The sequence below is a fragment of the Aotus nancymaae genome, unplaced genomic scaffold (assembly GCF_030222135.1).
Source record: "Aotus nancymaae isolate 86718 unplaced genomic scaffold, 86718_ANA_hifiasm-v0.15.2.pri h1tg000033l, whole genome shotgun sequence".
NCBI lineage: Eukaryota > Metazoa > Chordata > Mammalia > Primates > Aotidae > Aotus > Aotus nancymaae.
This window is the reverse complement of record NW_026988447.1, coordinates 60,091,298-60,105,230: the sequence shown is the minus strand read 5'-3', so window position 1 is coordinate 60,105,230 and position 13,933 is coordinate 60,091,298. Positions and strand designations below refer to the sequence as shown.

General features: G+C 39.4%; 1 protein-coding gene and 1 non-coding gene across 8 annotated transcripts in view; both read left to right on the top strand.

The window, feature by feature from the left end:
• Positions 1-1,365: 1,365 nt before the first annotated feature.
• TET2 (tet methylcytosine dioxygenase 2) overlaps positions 1,366-13,933 on the top strand; it is a 137,423-nt gene continuing 124,855 nt past the window's right edge. For 3 of the 7 annotated variants that reach the window (XM_064384043.1, XM_064384045.1, XM_064384046.1), the window contains exon 1: positions 1,366-1,508. The gene's annotated coding sequence lies outside the window, so the exon portion shown is untranslated. The remainder of the gene's footprint in view (positions 1,509-13,933) is intronic. The other 4 variants (XM_064384041.1, XM_012436520.3, XM_064384044.1 and 1 more) reach the window with 3 other exon arrangements.
• LOC135277899 (U4 spliceosomal RNA) lies at positions 9,887-10,027 on the top strand. The gene has a single exon (XR_010345465.1). It is a non-coding gene; the product is annotated as a U4 spliceosomal RNA (small nuclear RNA).

Below are 13,933 nucleotides of genomic sequence, written 5' to 3'. Positions count from 1 at the left end.
TATGATTCATATGGGCTTTGTTCTTCATCTCATCTTCAAACAAAAAGTTTATGATAAGAAATAGGGGCATTAGAATGGGAAGTAACACTACTCGGCAATAGAGAAAAACTCCTGTCAAAGGAAGAGCGTAGTTACAGGGCTCTGAATGTCAGGGAAAATCAAGCACCCGTCATTCGGAATTAGCTCTGTATCGGTCGGTTTCTTCATTACTCATTATTTAATTGTACTGGTGGAAACTTCTGCAAAGTAGAGGCTCTTACGGGAGGCAACATGAGCGTTTGAAAGCACAGGTTTATTTCCTACTAGCGAGAAGTAGAGGGTCACTGGTGAGAAACCCATCTTGACTCTCTGAGACGCCCTCCTCTACTCAGCCCACGTGGCCAAAGTAAACAGAAGGTGGGCCGGGGCGGGGAGAAACAGGACTCGGTCAATTTCCCAATTTGTCGGGTCTTTAAAAATACAGGCCCCTAAAGCACTAAGGGCTTGCCCTCAGTGAAACACGGGAGTGCTTCTGCTGAGTGAGATTAAAGCGACAGAACCGGGAGGACAGGAGAGCGCAGGCAAGGGGATGTAAAGGATAGAGACGCGGGCCTCTGAGAAGAAGGTGGGCGCAAGCGGGGGTGAGGTGCGGGGAGAGGTAGCGTGTGTGGAGGCGGGGGCCAATGCGAGGGCGTGTGCGGGTACACCCGCGAGGAGGTGGGTGCGCGCAGGGGGGTGTGCGCGGGTCCTCGAAGGGGTGGTGGAGCGCGGACCCGCAAAAAGTTTCAAAGGGAAATCTCGGTTGTCAAGTCCTTGTCCAGGCACCCATGCCATCCCAACCCCCCACACCGCCCCCACCTTCGCTCCTGCCTCGCGTCTTCTCCCGGGGATGGGGACCCGCCGAGGTCCCCGGGGTCCCCGAGGGCTGCACCCTTCCCCGCGCTCGCCAGCCCCGGCTCCCGCCCCGCGCTCATCCGGGCGCGCCACTCCCCCCGCGCCACGGCACAGCGCGAGGGCAGCCCAGGTCTCCACCGCGCGCCCCGCTGTCCGGCCCCAGGTGCCGCGGGCCTTCGTGCTGGACGCCCGGTGCAGGGGGCTAATTCCCCGGGAGCCCGGGCTGAGGGCCCGAGGGCGGCGGCGCAGGCCGGGGCGGAGCGGGAGGAGGCCGGGGCGGAGCGGGAGGAGGCCCGGGCGGAGCGGGAGGAGGCCCGGGCGGAGGAGGAGAGCGGGCGGCAGCGGTAGCGGCGAGACCTCGGGCGGCCGCCGCCGCCTCCTCCTCGCGAGCGCCGCGCGCCCAGGCCCCGCTCGCATGCGAGTCACGTCCGCCCCCTCGGCGCGGCCGCCCCGAGACGCCGGCCCCGCCGAGTGATGAGAACAGACGTCAAACTGCCTTATGAATATTGATGCGGAGGCTAGGCTGCTTTCGTAGAGAAGCAGAAGGAAGCAAGATGGCTGCCCTTTAGGATTTGTTAGAAAGGAGACCCGACTGCAACTGCTGGATTGCTGCAAGGCTGAGGGACGAGAACGAGGTCAGAGCGCTTTTCTTATGCCGCGAGACTCCCCCTTTCCTCTCCCCTTCGCTTTCTCTCGGGCTTCCAGGGACTGGGGAGCAAACCCTGTAATGTCACCCACAAATACTAAGAGGGAAGAGGGAAGCTTCACAAATTACTGGAGCCTCTTCAACATGGCTGACAAATATAGTTTTAATTCCCCCCACCCCTCTTAAACCTGTAGTTCTGTGTTCTCTTCTCTCCTGCTAATGTTCGCCCCTCCTTACCCAGAAAACTTACCTTTGTACCTCTGGCGAGCCGGTTTCCCGGCCTTTTAATCCTCAGAAAAGTGGTCTTTTAAATTTGCTTTCCTTTCTAAAATAGTTCAGCTTCGGGGGACACTACTTTTCCCTTTAATCCTCTTCCCCTGTTTCTTTCGTGTAAGTGAAACGAGCCTCCCGTTTATCCCCACAACCCCAGAGAGAACACTGATAGGGGGTTTTTCGACCCTTTTATCCGCTCTAGGGTCTGGGTCTGGATCTGGGTTTGTGTCCGCCAGTTCTTACCTCCTTATCCCCCTTTTGGGGGCTGTACGAAGTGAATGTCACAGGGAGTGGAATTGGAGTACACTGAGTGGGGTTTTGTTTTTTTCTTAAGTCCGCGCGTTTTGTTAGCGGCGCTGAGTGAAAGAGGAAAGAATAGTTTCTCTGGTTCCCCAACAAGACCAGAACTCACTTTTCTCAAGGTACCTCAGTCTGCGCTGGGCTGCGCCTTCCAGCCTGGGGAATGTGTGTAAGAGAATTTGTGGACAAATCTGTGTCCCGGCTTTGTGCTTCTCCCGAATCAGCTTGGTTTGGTTCCTTGGTAAGTGACAGGCAGACACAAAGGCAGGCGCAGGCCCGGGGAGGGGGCGGGAGGGGGTGGGGAGCGCAGCGTTGAGAGTTCCGAGACTGCAAGGTCAGGGGCGCCGAAAGAATGAAACCCAATCCCAGCAAAGAAGTGAAGAGCAGATTTGTAACAGCCCCATCCAATTTCTCTTTTGGCTTCTCTCTTTGGTCTTTCATCTCTCCGCCTTTCTCTGTCTCCCCTCTTTACTCTTTGCCTCTGTCTCTCTCGCTCGCTCGCTCTCTCTCTCTCTCTCTCTCTCCTCCCTCTGTGTGTGTGTCTTCTCTCATACACACATGCACACACACTCGTCACTCGCATCTTGCTGAATCTTTTCACTGGGACTGCTTGTCTAGTTTTATTAAGCTAACAGGGTTTCTGTGGAGAGTTTTCTATCTATGACATAATAAAGTGTGGCCTGGATAGACTCCTGGAAAGGCCGAAAATGCAATAGAAGTGTTATTTGCTGGTTATTACCCTCATGATATACTTTTAATTACATTGACTGAGTTCTCCCTTCTTCATCTAATGTTTAAGAATTGAGAAAAGGCTTATTTTCCCGCGGTAAAATTTTGTGCATAAAATTTAGTGAAATATTTATGTATTTATCTGTCTAGGGAATAGAATACATTCATGAATTTAAGATCTCAAATCACACATTGTGATTTTTCCCCTTCAATCAGGGATTATAATGGCAAACTCAAATTCAGAGATATTCATCAACAAATGATCCAACCTAGGAATAAGACTGTATCTTAAGGGACGTTGGGATTCACAGAGAAAAGACATTGGTTTGGTTTGGTGTGAGACTGTGGGTATTGTTGCCTGGCTAATGAAATCATTACATTTGCATTTTAATGGAAGGTTGAAATACTAAGGGGAGTTATGTTCTTTTACATGTTTGTATGTGTGCTTAATGTTTGGAATGGAATATAAATTTAAACACAGTAAATATTGATGTTTTTAAATGTTAGTAAGCAGAGAAGTGTTAGTGAAGGGTTGGATAATAGAACTGAAGTTTAGAAGACAATTTTTAGGATTAAAAAATGGATAGAAGGAAAAGCACAATAATAGATATTTCTCCATAAGTCGAATTTCCAAAACTGTTTGTCCTCAGTAGTTCACTGTGTAACTTTCTATTTTGATCTTTGTTAATTTAATGTAGTTAAGTTTGCTTTAATCGTTGATAACACAGCCTTCTTTCACGTGTTTACAAGGAAGAAGTATTACTTATCTCTGTGGCATAGAAATGGTTTATTGGTTAGTTCTCATTTGCCCTAAAATTAAAAAAAAAAAAAAAAAAAAAAAAAAAGACCACTTAGGATTTTACCATTAATGCTGTTCATGGTAAACTATTGAGAAAACTATGGTTAATTATTCCAGCAATTCACAATTAAAAATAAACAATGCCTTTTGCTAACAAAATAGTATTTACTTTTGGGGGACAACTTTTCATATGTTGTGGTATTTGCTGCCTTCAGCCTATTCAACTAATAATAGATACAACATTTTCCACTCAAATCAATAAATAAGAATAACTACATTGGTTAATAATTTTGAATATAACTACAAAGACTTGTTTTTTCCTGTCATCAAATTTAGACTATTGTTATGTATCCTGTGTTTATGCTAAAAATAGCTGCTAATTAATACTGTATGAAGTATTTCAGTGATTATAAGGAAGAGATGTGTATATTAGTCACCCCTCTGAATAACAGTAACATCCTTTGTTGAAAAAGAGAAATTATTTTAATAAGTATGGGATAGCTTACAATAAAAGACATAACCTCAGTTCTTTATATACCATCTGTGTGATCATACCACCTAGATGCCCCAAAAATTCTATAGGACTGTATTGGGTTATTGAATTTTAGGAGCCTGATAATGGACAATAGCAAGATAGATAGCTTTTTTAAAACTATGACATTGTTTTGCTTATTTTCTTACTGAACTAATCATTCATGAGAAGTTAAATTGCAGTGAGAGAAATCCCTTGCTTTGTTTAAATTGTTATATTTGCCAAACACTTCTTAAGGCTTTAGTTAGATCTGATGTGCCAGTTTATACCAGAAGCCAGAGAAATTGATATGATTTTGAGGCAGTGGCACATGGTCCTACTAGACTTTGGCAAGTGAACATCACTTCCAGAACAAGTGAAGCACACCTGCCAGGGAGTTGTTGTGAAAGAATTCCAAAGTCCTTATTGGGCGCTGGTCTTGTAATAGGTAACAAAAATTGGAGTTAATGTTTTAGTTTCACTTGTTGAAGTGAAAAGTTCCCTATCAATTCTTCTAAGACTCCACCCCCAAATAATGTTGTAAGTAAAATGTCACTATTAAAATGTATTTCCTTATTTGCTGACCTCATTAAGAAGCCCTTCTTATGATTCATAGGCATGCCTCACAGAAACTCTATTTTCCATCCTGCCCAAAGTCCAAGTAGGTAAATTCTTATGAATTCTTACAAAATTACCTTGAAATAAAATATCTTCAAAAGTTATGGATGCTTGACATTGTATAATGTCAGTATTTTAGAATAATATTTAGAAAATATTAGATCTACTTTTTATGTTTTAATTGCTTCCAATGCAAGTTCAGTTTTGTTTATGTTGTTATTATTGTTTTAATAGAATTTCATGGTCTTATCTAGCAATTTCACATTACTGGAAAGAATTGTCTTTGTTTTATAAATAGCGACGTAGGCTGTTTAAATGTAATTGTTTCCTATCTTGGGAACAGGCTAAAACTTTGGACCAGCTGTCAGTATTTGTTAATCAGAGTAACACTTTGTCAGTGATTATTCTACCATTCCACAGTAGTTCTTAAGGATAGTAATGGTACCAAAGCCAGCAGCAGTAGAATATCTCCCAAGCCAGCTTTACAATTGGAGCCTTAACTGTGGGAACGACCAGTTGCCAAGTAGAGCTGGTGGTTATCTGGGAAACTATGCTGAAGAACACAACCACAAATGATTTTGCCAAATATACAGTATTTACTTGGTCTAAATCTCCAATTTCTATTTCGACTCACTGCCAAAAGTGAGTGAATACTGCAGCATTATTGAAGGAGGTTATACAGTACATCTGTTGATTTGGTGTATAGTAGGAGAGAAGGGTTCCAATAGGGAGAAGGGGAAAGTGAGAGCATGTGAATCATTGTGACTGCAATCCAAAAAGAATTACGTGTATCTGCTTATTTCCAGCATTATTTTTGTCCTAGATTGTACATTGTAGAGACTTGCTGACTTAAAATAGATATATAATCTTTTCTCAGTGGAATAGATATTTAGTTGTCCATTCCAAATAACAAATTCTGGATGGACGTGGTGGCTCATGCCTGTAATCCCAACATTTTGAGAGGCCCAGGTGAGAGATCACTTGAGGCCAGGAGTTTGAGACCAGCCTGGGCAACATAGGCCCAAGTCTCTACAAAAAAAATTTAAAAATTAGTGGGGCATGATGGTACATTCCTGTAGTCCTAGCTACTCAGGAGGCTGAGGTAGGAGGGTGGCTTGAACTCAAACATTCTAAGTTACTGTGAGCTATGATCACACCACTGCACTCCAGCCCAGGCAACAAAAAGGGACCCTATCTCAAACAACAACAACAACAACAAAACCAAACAAAAAAGCACATTCTATCAGCTTTGATATATGTTTCTCCATTTTTAATGACATGTAATTAAATTTGTCATGCTTCAAGAAGAAGAAACAGGTAGTAGGTGGATTTTCAGTGTATTATGTAAAAATAAATTCTGTGATAATATCGTCCTACCTGCAGTTTTAAGAGTTCAGAACTCAGGCTGGGTGTGGTGGCGCCCTTTAGGAGGCAAAGGCAGGAAGATCACTTGAGGCTGGGAGTTCTAGACCAGCCTGGGTAACATAGTGAGATAACCTGTTTCTATTCATTAAAAAAACAAAAACAAAAAACAGAACTCAATGAATGCTTTATACTCACTGAAAGTTGTTCCTCTAAACTGACTTGAAATCACGTTCCAAATAAACTGAGAATTTAAGAGATGAGACTGAGTGCAGTGGCTCATGCCTGTAATCCCAGCACTTTGGGAAGCCAAGGCAGGCGGATAACCTGAGGTCAGGAGTTTGAGACCAACATGGCCAACATGGTGAAACCCTGACTCTACTGAAAATACAAAATTAGCCAGGCATGGTGGTGCATACCTGTAATCCCAGCTACTCGGGAGGCTGAGGCAGAGGAATCACTTGAGCCTGGACGCGATGGCTCACACCTGTAATCCCAGAACTTTGGGAGGCCTAGGCGGGTAGATCACCTGAAGTCAGGAATATAAGACCAGCCTGGCCAACATGGTAAAGCCTCATCTCTACTAAACATACAAAATCAGCTGGGTGTGGTGGCACATGCCTATAGTCCCTGCTACTCTGGAGGCTGAGACAGAATTGCTTGAACCTAGGAGGCAGAGGCTTCAGTGATCTGAGATGGGGCCCTTGTACTCCAGTCTGGGTGAGACAGAGCAAGACTCCATCTCAAAAAAAAAAAAAAAAATACATAAGAGATTAATAAATTGGGATGAAGTGTTTTCGGAGGACAGTCTAGGACATAAAATGAACCAATTGTTTGACTAAAAATACTAAAAATGTTTCTTTCAAATTATATTTCTTTTTTGTCTATTGGAAGTTAGTCACTGATTTCTATGTTTTTCTATTCCCTAATAGAACCTACGAGTGACCTCTCAGTCAATATTTAATAAATGATCTAGAACTAGTGAAAAACCATGTAATTTAGCTGAAAAAAAATGTATAATCTATTTTGCTTTCTTTTCTTTTTTTTTTTTTTTTTTTTTTGAGAGGAGGTCCCACTCTGTCTCCCAGGCTGGAGTGTAGTGGTGTGATCTCTGCTCACTGCAACCTCTGCCTTCCAGGTTCAAGCGATTCTCCTGCCTCAGACTCCTGAGTAGCTGGGACTACAGGCATGCACCACCACACCTGGCTAATTTTTCTATTTTTATTAGAGATGGGTTTCACCATGTTGGCCAGGCTGGTTTCGTACTCCTGGCCTCAAGCTATCTGCCTGCCCCGGTCTCCCAAAGTGCTGGGATTACAGGTGTGAGCCACTGCACCCAGTCTAATCTATTTTCAAGTGTAAGAAAAAAATAATGTTAAGTGTCTTGGTGATGGTGATGATGGTAGGAGTAACTAAATGTAATTCCTTACATTTAACTTCTACAAGCTATGACAATTGCCCTATAAAAGCTACCCATTTTAAGCAGAAAAGTGAATGGTTTTTAGTAAACTTATATGGGATCATATATTTTTAATTGAAATATTTATTGAGATAATTATAGATTCATATGCAATTGTATGAAATAATACAGAGAGAGTCCATGTATATTTGCTCAGTTTTCCCCCAGTGGCAACATTTGCAAAACTGTAATATCATATCACAGCCATGATACTGACATTGATATGGTCTACTAATCTTATTCAGAGGTGTCCTCGGTTTAACTTGTACTCATTTGTGTATATTTTGTTTTATACCATTTAATCATATGTTCACTTATTTTTAAACTTTTTTTCCTCAAAACAGAGAAGTTTAACACAGAAGGTTAGCACGTTATCAATCATGTGATTGTGCCTTATCAAAATGTATGTCAGAATATAAGTTTTTGTTTTCTTAAAAGTTCTTTTTTTGATAGATGTCCTTTATGTTAAAAATATTTTAAGTTGTTTTGTGACATTGTAAGTTGATGTCATTTAATTTATCCCTATTTGTGAATGAGGAAACTGAAGCCCAGTGAGGTTAAATAACTTCCCTAAGTTCATACACCCAATACATGGCTTAAGCTTAGCCAATATTTGAGTTGAGCAGTCTCTCTCTAGAGCCAAATCTTTTAATTACTATATTATACTTCCTCATTATCATTGTTAGTTGTAAAAGTCCTCTATATAATATGGACTATATAGAGAAAGACAAAAAAGGAGATTTGAAATGCATACAGTTGGTCACATGAAAACTTTTAGCCCAATGTTCATAACAGCATTATTAATAATGGTAAAAAATGGAAACAACCCAAATGTCTATCAACTCATGAGTAAATAAACAAATTGTGGACATACATACAATGAAATGTTATTAAGCAATAAAAAGGAATGGATTATTGGTAAATACTGTGACACAGGTGACTCAAAAGGGCCTAATGAAGGCCACATATTAAGTTATGCTTTCAATTTTTTTTTTTTTTTTTTGAGACAGAGTTTTGCTCTTATTGCCCAAGCTCTATGCAACGGCACGATCTCGGCTCACCACCACCTCTGGCTTCTGAGTTCAAGCAATTCTCCTGCCTCAGGCTCCTGAGTAGCTGGGATTATAGGCTTGTACCTCTATGCTTGTAATCCTATGGAGAAACCCCGTCTCTACTAAAAATACAAAATTTTTTTCTGTTTTTAGTAGAGACAGGGTTTCTCCATGTTGGCCAGGCTGGTCTTGAACTCCCGACCTCATGATTCACCCACCTCAGCCTCCCAAAGTGCTGGGATTACAGTCATGAGCCACCACGTCCAGCTGATATGCTTTCAATTTTAAGTAATGCTCAGAATAGGCAAATCTAAGGAGACAGAAAGTTTGGCTAGTAGGGGCTAGGGCCAGGGAAATTGGTGACTGCTAATAAGTGTGAGATTTCTTTTGGGATGATGAAAATGTTCTATAATTAGATATAATGATTGCCCAACTCTATGAATATACTAAAACCCACTGAATTATATGCTTTAAAGGAATGAATTTATTATATGTGAATTAAATTTCAAAACACTGTTGTTATAAAAATGAATATAGTTGAGTTAAGTTATTTGGTTTATGTTATGTTAGAAAATATCTTAGGTCTCATGCAAAAGAAATGCAGGAACTGTTTGGATTAAATGAGGCTAAGCCTATCTTTCTAGGAAGATGGCATCAAGAAGTTTTATTACGCCTGTAATCCTGGAACTTTGAGAGGCCAAGGCAGGAGGCCAAGAGTTTGAGATTAGTCTGGGCAACATCCTCTTATAGATGAGAAGGATACTTGGTCACTCAAAAGTTTGCATTGTGTTTCATGATAGCAATAGCCTTCAGAGCTTATATGGGATGATTCAATAGATAGTGATAGGTTATATGACTTTGTTAACAGGGCTTAATGTATAGTTGCAAAAAACTTTCTCAGATATCTTTAGTTACCCAGCCATTTCCTAATTAGTTCAGTAGATGTAACCCAAGTGTTAAAAGGAATGTGACTGGGCATGGTGGCTCACACCTGTGCACTTTGAGAAGCCAAAGTGGGCAGGTCTTTTGAGCTCAGGAGTTAGAGACAAACCTAGGAAACATGGCAAAACCCCATCTCTACAAAAAATACAAAAGTTAGCTAGATGTGATGGCACAGCCCTGTAGTTGTAGCTACTTGTGGGGCTGTGGTGGGAGGATGGCTTGAGCCTGGGAAGTTGAGGCTGCAGTGAGCCATGTTGGTGCCTCCCTGTTTGAGCCTGGTTGACAAAGTGAGATGTTCTTTCAAAAAGAAAAAAAAGAAAAAGGCTTTTCGCAGTGGCAGTATCATAGCCAATGAGGTTTATCTGAGGTGTGATTATTGCTAATTGAAAACTTTTCCCAATACCTCGCCATGACGACTTGAAGTATAGTCAGCATTGGCAATTTTTGACGGTTTCTGTGGAGACTGAATTTAAAAAATAAAAGAAAAAGAAAAAAAAAGGAAAGTCATAAAAATTGCTGTTCTTGTTTAAATTGCTGCGAAGTGCAGTTAAATCTAGAAATAACAAATTACTAGATTTTGGAAGGCATTAATATCTGTGTGAAAACAAGGCAATGCAGGGCAGAGGAAACTTTAAAACTTTGAGTGTGTTAACTGTTTCTATCTCCACTTGTAATGTCTCAGATTTTAAAATGACAAAGTATCTCCTGGGGTTTAAGCAAGTGACTCTTTTTCTGTTTCCTGATACTGTGGCATGTTGAAGATGTAAAATAAGGTTGAAAACGAATTGCTCTGCAGCAGTCTTCATAATGGCAGGACAAAGTGAGAAACGGTTAGGGTCAGAATGATGATGGCTCTTCATGTTTGCTATACGTGTCCACAAGTATTTACAAATACCAGCAGAACTTCTACAAACTCTTCATGGTAAAATGAGTGAAGATTTTTAACACTAGTCCCTATGGAACTATGACTTGTAGTTTTGGACACACAGGGTGAATTACTTAAGGTTAATTGTATTTGAATTTCTAACCTTATGTAATTCTAGATACCAGACATTCTTGTGCAATGCTTCTCTCCCTTTTTATTTTCATGAGAATGTTGGGTTACAGCCAGTTGGATCCCATATCTTGGGACCATGATTGATAACTAGTGAGTGGAGAAAATTCACTGATCTGGAAACATTGAGCTTTAAGCTTCAGAGACATATTTAAGGTACTCATGGTATTGTACCCAATAAGGAAGTATGTTGGCTTTATATAATTGCTATGATCACTTTTTCAATGAGTAGCTATAGAATTTTACTTTTTATGAGTATGATCATAGCATCTACTTGTAGGTTTGTTGAGTATGTATGACAAGCCCAAGATAGATGCTCATGTTAGACCCATCAAGAAGTTGGTGTAGTAATGGTTATGGAAAGTAGTTAGGTAACATTTAGGTTCTGTTCTCCTTACTAAAGAAACGAGTAGCTTACTTTTCTTTGCCCTCTCTCGTTTCTCTTAAAACTTTGTTAACCTCCTCAGCTGACTATAAAATTTTGTATTAGTATCTCTGTAATTTTTTTTAAAAGTTGTTCACAGGTTTGAGTGTAGTACTTCATCTTTACTTTTTAATGCACTTCTAAAAAATGTAAATATTTTCTCATATTAGGAATATTTTGATTTGTTGTTTATTTTTAGCTTTGCTTTTTGTAAGTAATTTCTATGGAGGATACACCATATTCAAAAGAAGAAAAATGGGCTGTGAATGTTTGCTGATGTACTACTCTCTTCAGAGGGAATTGCCTATGTTCAAGCATAGAAATGCAGGCAATCTGCCATTTAGGTATGCCATACAGGGTTCTGATATTTTTAATTTGCTACTTTTAACATTTTAAGATTTGTCACAGTTTGTTCTGTGGGTGGGTAAATGTAATGATAATTTTAATTACAGTTGTCATGCTTCATTAGCCATCGCTAAAACCTGCCTTACCAAATCACTTATTTTCTTGATGCAGTGTTAAATCTAGCTTCTATGTCCAGATTATACATTAATGAGAACTATTCATCCAACTGTCAAATGGATTACTATTATAGTATTTTCTCTTGAAATTGATGATGCATTAACAAAAAGGAGTGAAAAAGCTTCATTAGGGAAAATGAAAGCAGATAACATAGCATGGTATCTCTGAGTTATTCCTCATGATTTTCTTACCTGGCTACACTAAGAAGGGCACCCATTAAAAAATACCTTAATTATTAGTTGTGCTGCCTCTGAAGTAGAGCACCAGAATTTGAGAGTAATATGATACCACACGAGATTCCATCCTTAGCATACTGTCCTGGTCCTATTAATTTTTTTAACCTGTTCTTTCAGTACTTTTCCTGCTTTTGTTTGAAGTCTCTTGCTTTGAAGTTATAGAATTTTTGTATTTGCCATTGGCTGTGAAGTTATCTCTGCTCTTTTGTAACTTTTCATGATATCTGCATTACAAGGATCACTTTTAACACCCTCTAATTAGTTCAGATGATTATTAGCTTTTCGTTTGTTCTACTGTGTATTCTGTGTACATTAAAACAGAAGAAGAAACCATTTCTAAAAATACAGTGTCTGATAGTTCGCCAAATTAGAGTGAGCATCTTAAAAAGTGAATTATTAAAATATTAATTCATTTACATTCCTATTTTAATGTACCAAAAGCAACTGATGAAAGGAAGAATACCATAAATGGGTACCTTTCAAATATGAGGGAAGAAAAAATGTCCAACTAAAGATTCTTACCACATAATTTATTTATTTTAGTAAGTAATTATTTTAGTACAAACAAAAACAGATACATTTTAGCAGGATAAAATCACACTTTAAACTTTGTATCGTAGATTTTATCTTTCTTCCAGTCTAGTCACCGAAACGTTTTTTTCTCCAGTAAAGTTATGTTATCTACATAAGTTGAATTTAAAACAAAGTTGTATTTTAATTTTGGAGTTGTCTACCACATTACAGCTTGCAGGAAAACACTGGCATAAAGCAAAGCTAACAGACATTTTGCTAATGGCTCACCTTATTAATGGCTAAGATTTAATTATGTGTTTCTACTAAAAATCAAACTTGAAAAGGACATTTGGTTACTAACTGTGGGAACTGAATAATTTTTAACTTTTTTTTTTTTTGAGGTGGCGTCTCATTCTGTTGCTTAGGCTGGAGTGCAATGGCGTGATCTTGGCTCACTGCAGCCTCTACCTCCCAGGTTTAAGCAATTCTCCTGTCTCAGCCTCCCGAGTAGCTGGGATTATATGTGCCAGCCACCATGCCTGGCTAATTTTTGTATTTTCAGTAGAAATGAGGCTTCACCATGTGAGCTATGCTGGTCTCAAACTCCTGACCTCAAGTGGTCCACTCGCTTTGGTCTCCTTCAGTGCTGGGATTACAGGCATAAACCACCACACCTGGCCTATTTTTAACATTTTGAAACAACTTATTTACTGTTAAAAATGTGGTTCTTGTTTCAAATAAGAAATTTTATAGACATCAATTAATTTTTTTCAACATATATTGTAATTTTAAAACATTTTTATCAACATGTTTTTCAACAGCATGGGAAATCTAGGGTATGGCATTTTAAAGTGACTTTAAAAACAATTCTTGGGTTTTGTTGAGGTCAAAATATATTTTTAAAATACAATGAGTTTAATTTACTGTTGACAGTTTTTCTCCATTTAATATTTTTTTTTTTGTATTGTTTAGTCATGCCTTAAAAAATCCTCAGGGTTTCTGGGAAACTTTTGAGATTTAGGGGTTAAAAACTTAGTTGTTGACATTGAAATTTTTCTCTAGTATTTGTAAGAATTCAGGTGTTTAAGGAATGGAGTTTACTTTTTTTCTTTTCACAAACCCATTGTAAAAGATATAATGAATGTAGATAAGGTGAAATCTGAGGTAAGAAGAGAGGTAATTTTTTTTTCTTCACTCAAGGAAAGCCATTGAATATCAAATGGGTCATGCTGTAATTTAATTGGGTGTAAATTGTAACTTTGAAATCATTTGCCTACTTAGTGTATATCTCTAGTTTTTATGTAATTCATCTGTCATAATATTTCAGTTTACACTGAAGTAAATGAGCAAACAAGAATAAGTCTTGGAAACAGGAGAAATAGAAAGTGCAGTCAGAACGCCTTGCTGAAATTATAAAACTGATCCTAAATTGAGTTAGGTAGGGCAGTTAGTTTGGATTATAAGAAATGCAACAGGAAAAATTTTATCCAGTTCTTCCTCTATTTTTGGAAAAAAAAAAAAAGAAAAGCCAAATAAATCACCCTTAGTTAGAGATAATTCCTTGATATCTGTATGCTCATTTTTAGGGCCAAAAAATAGTAGGTTTCTCTTTGGAACCTG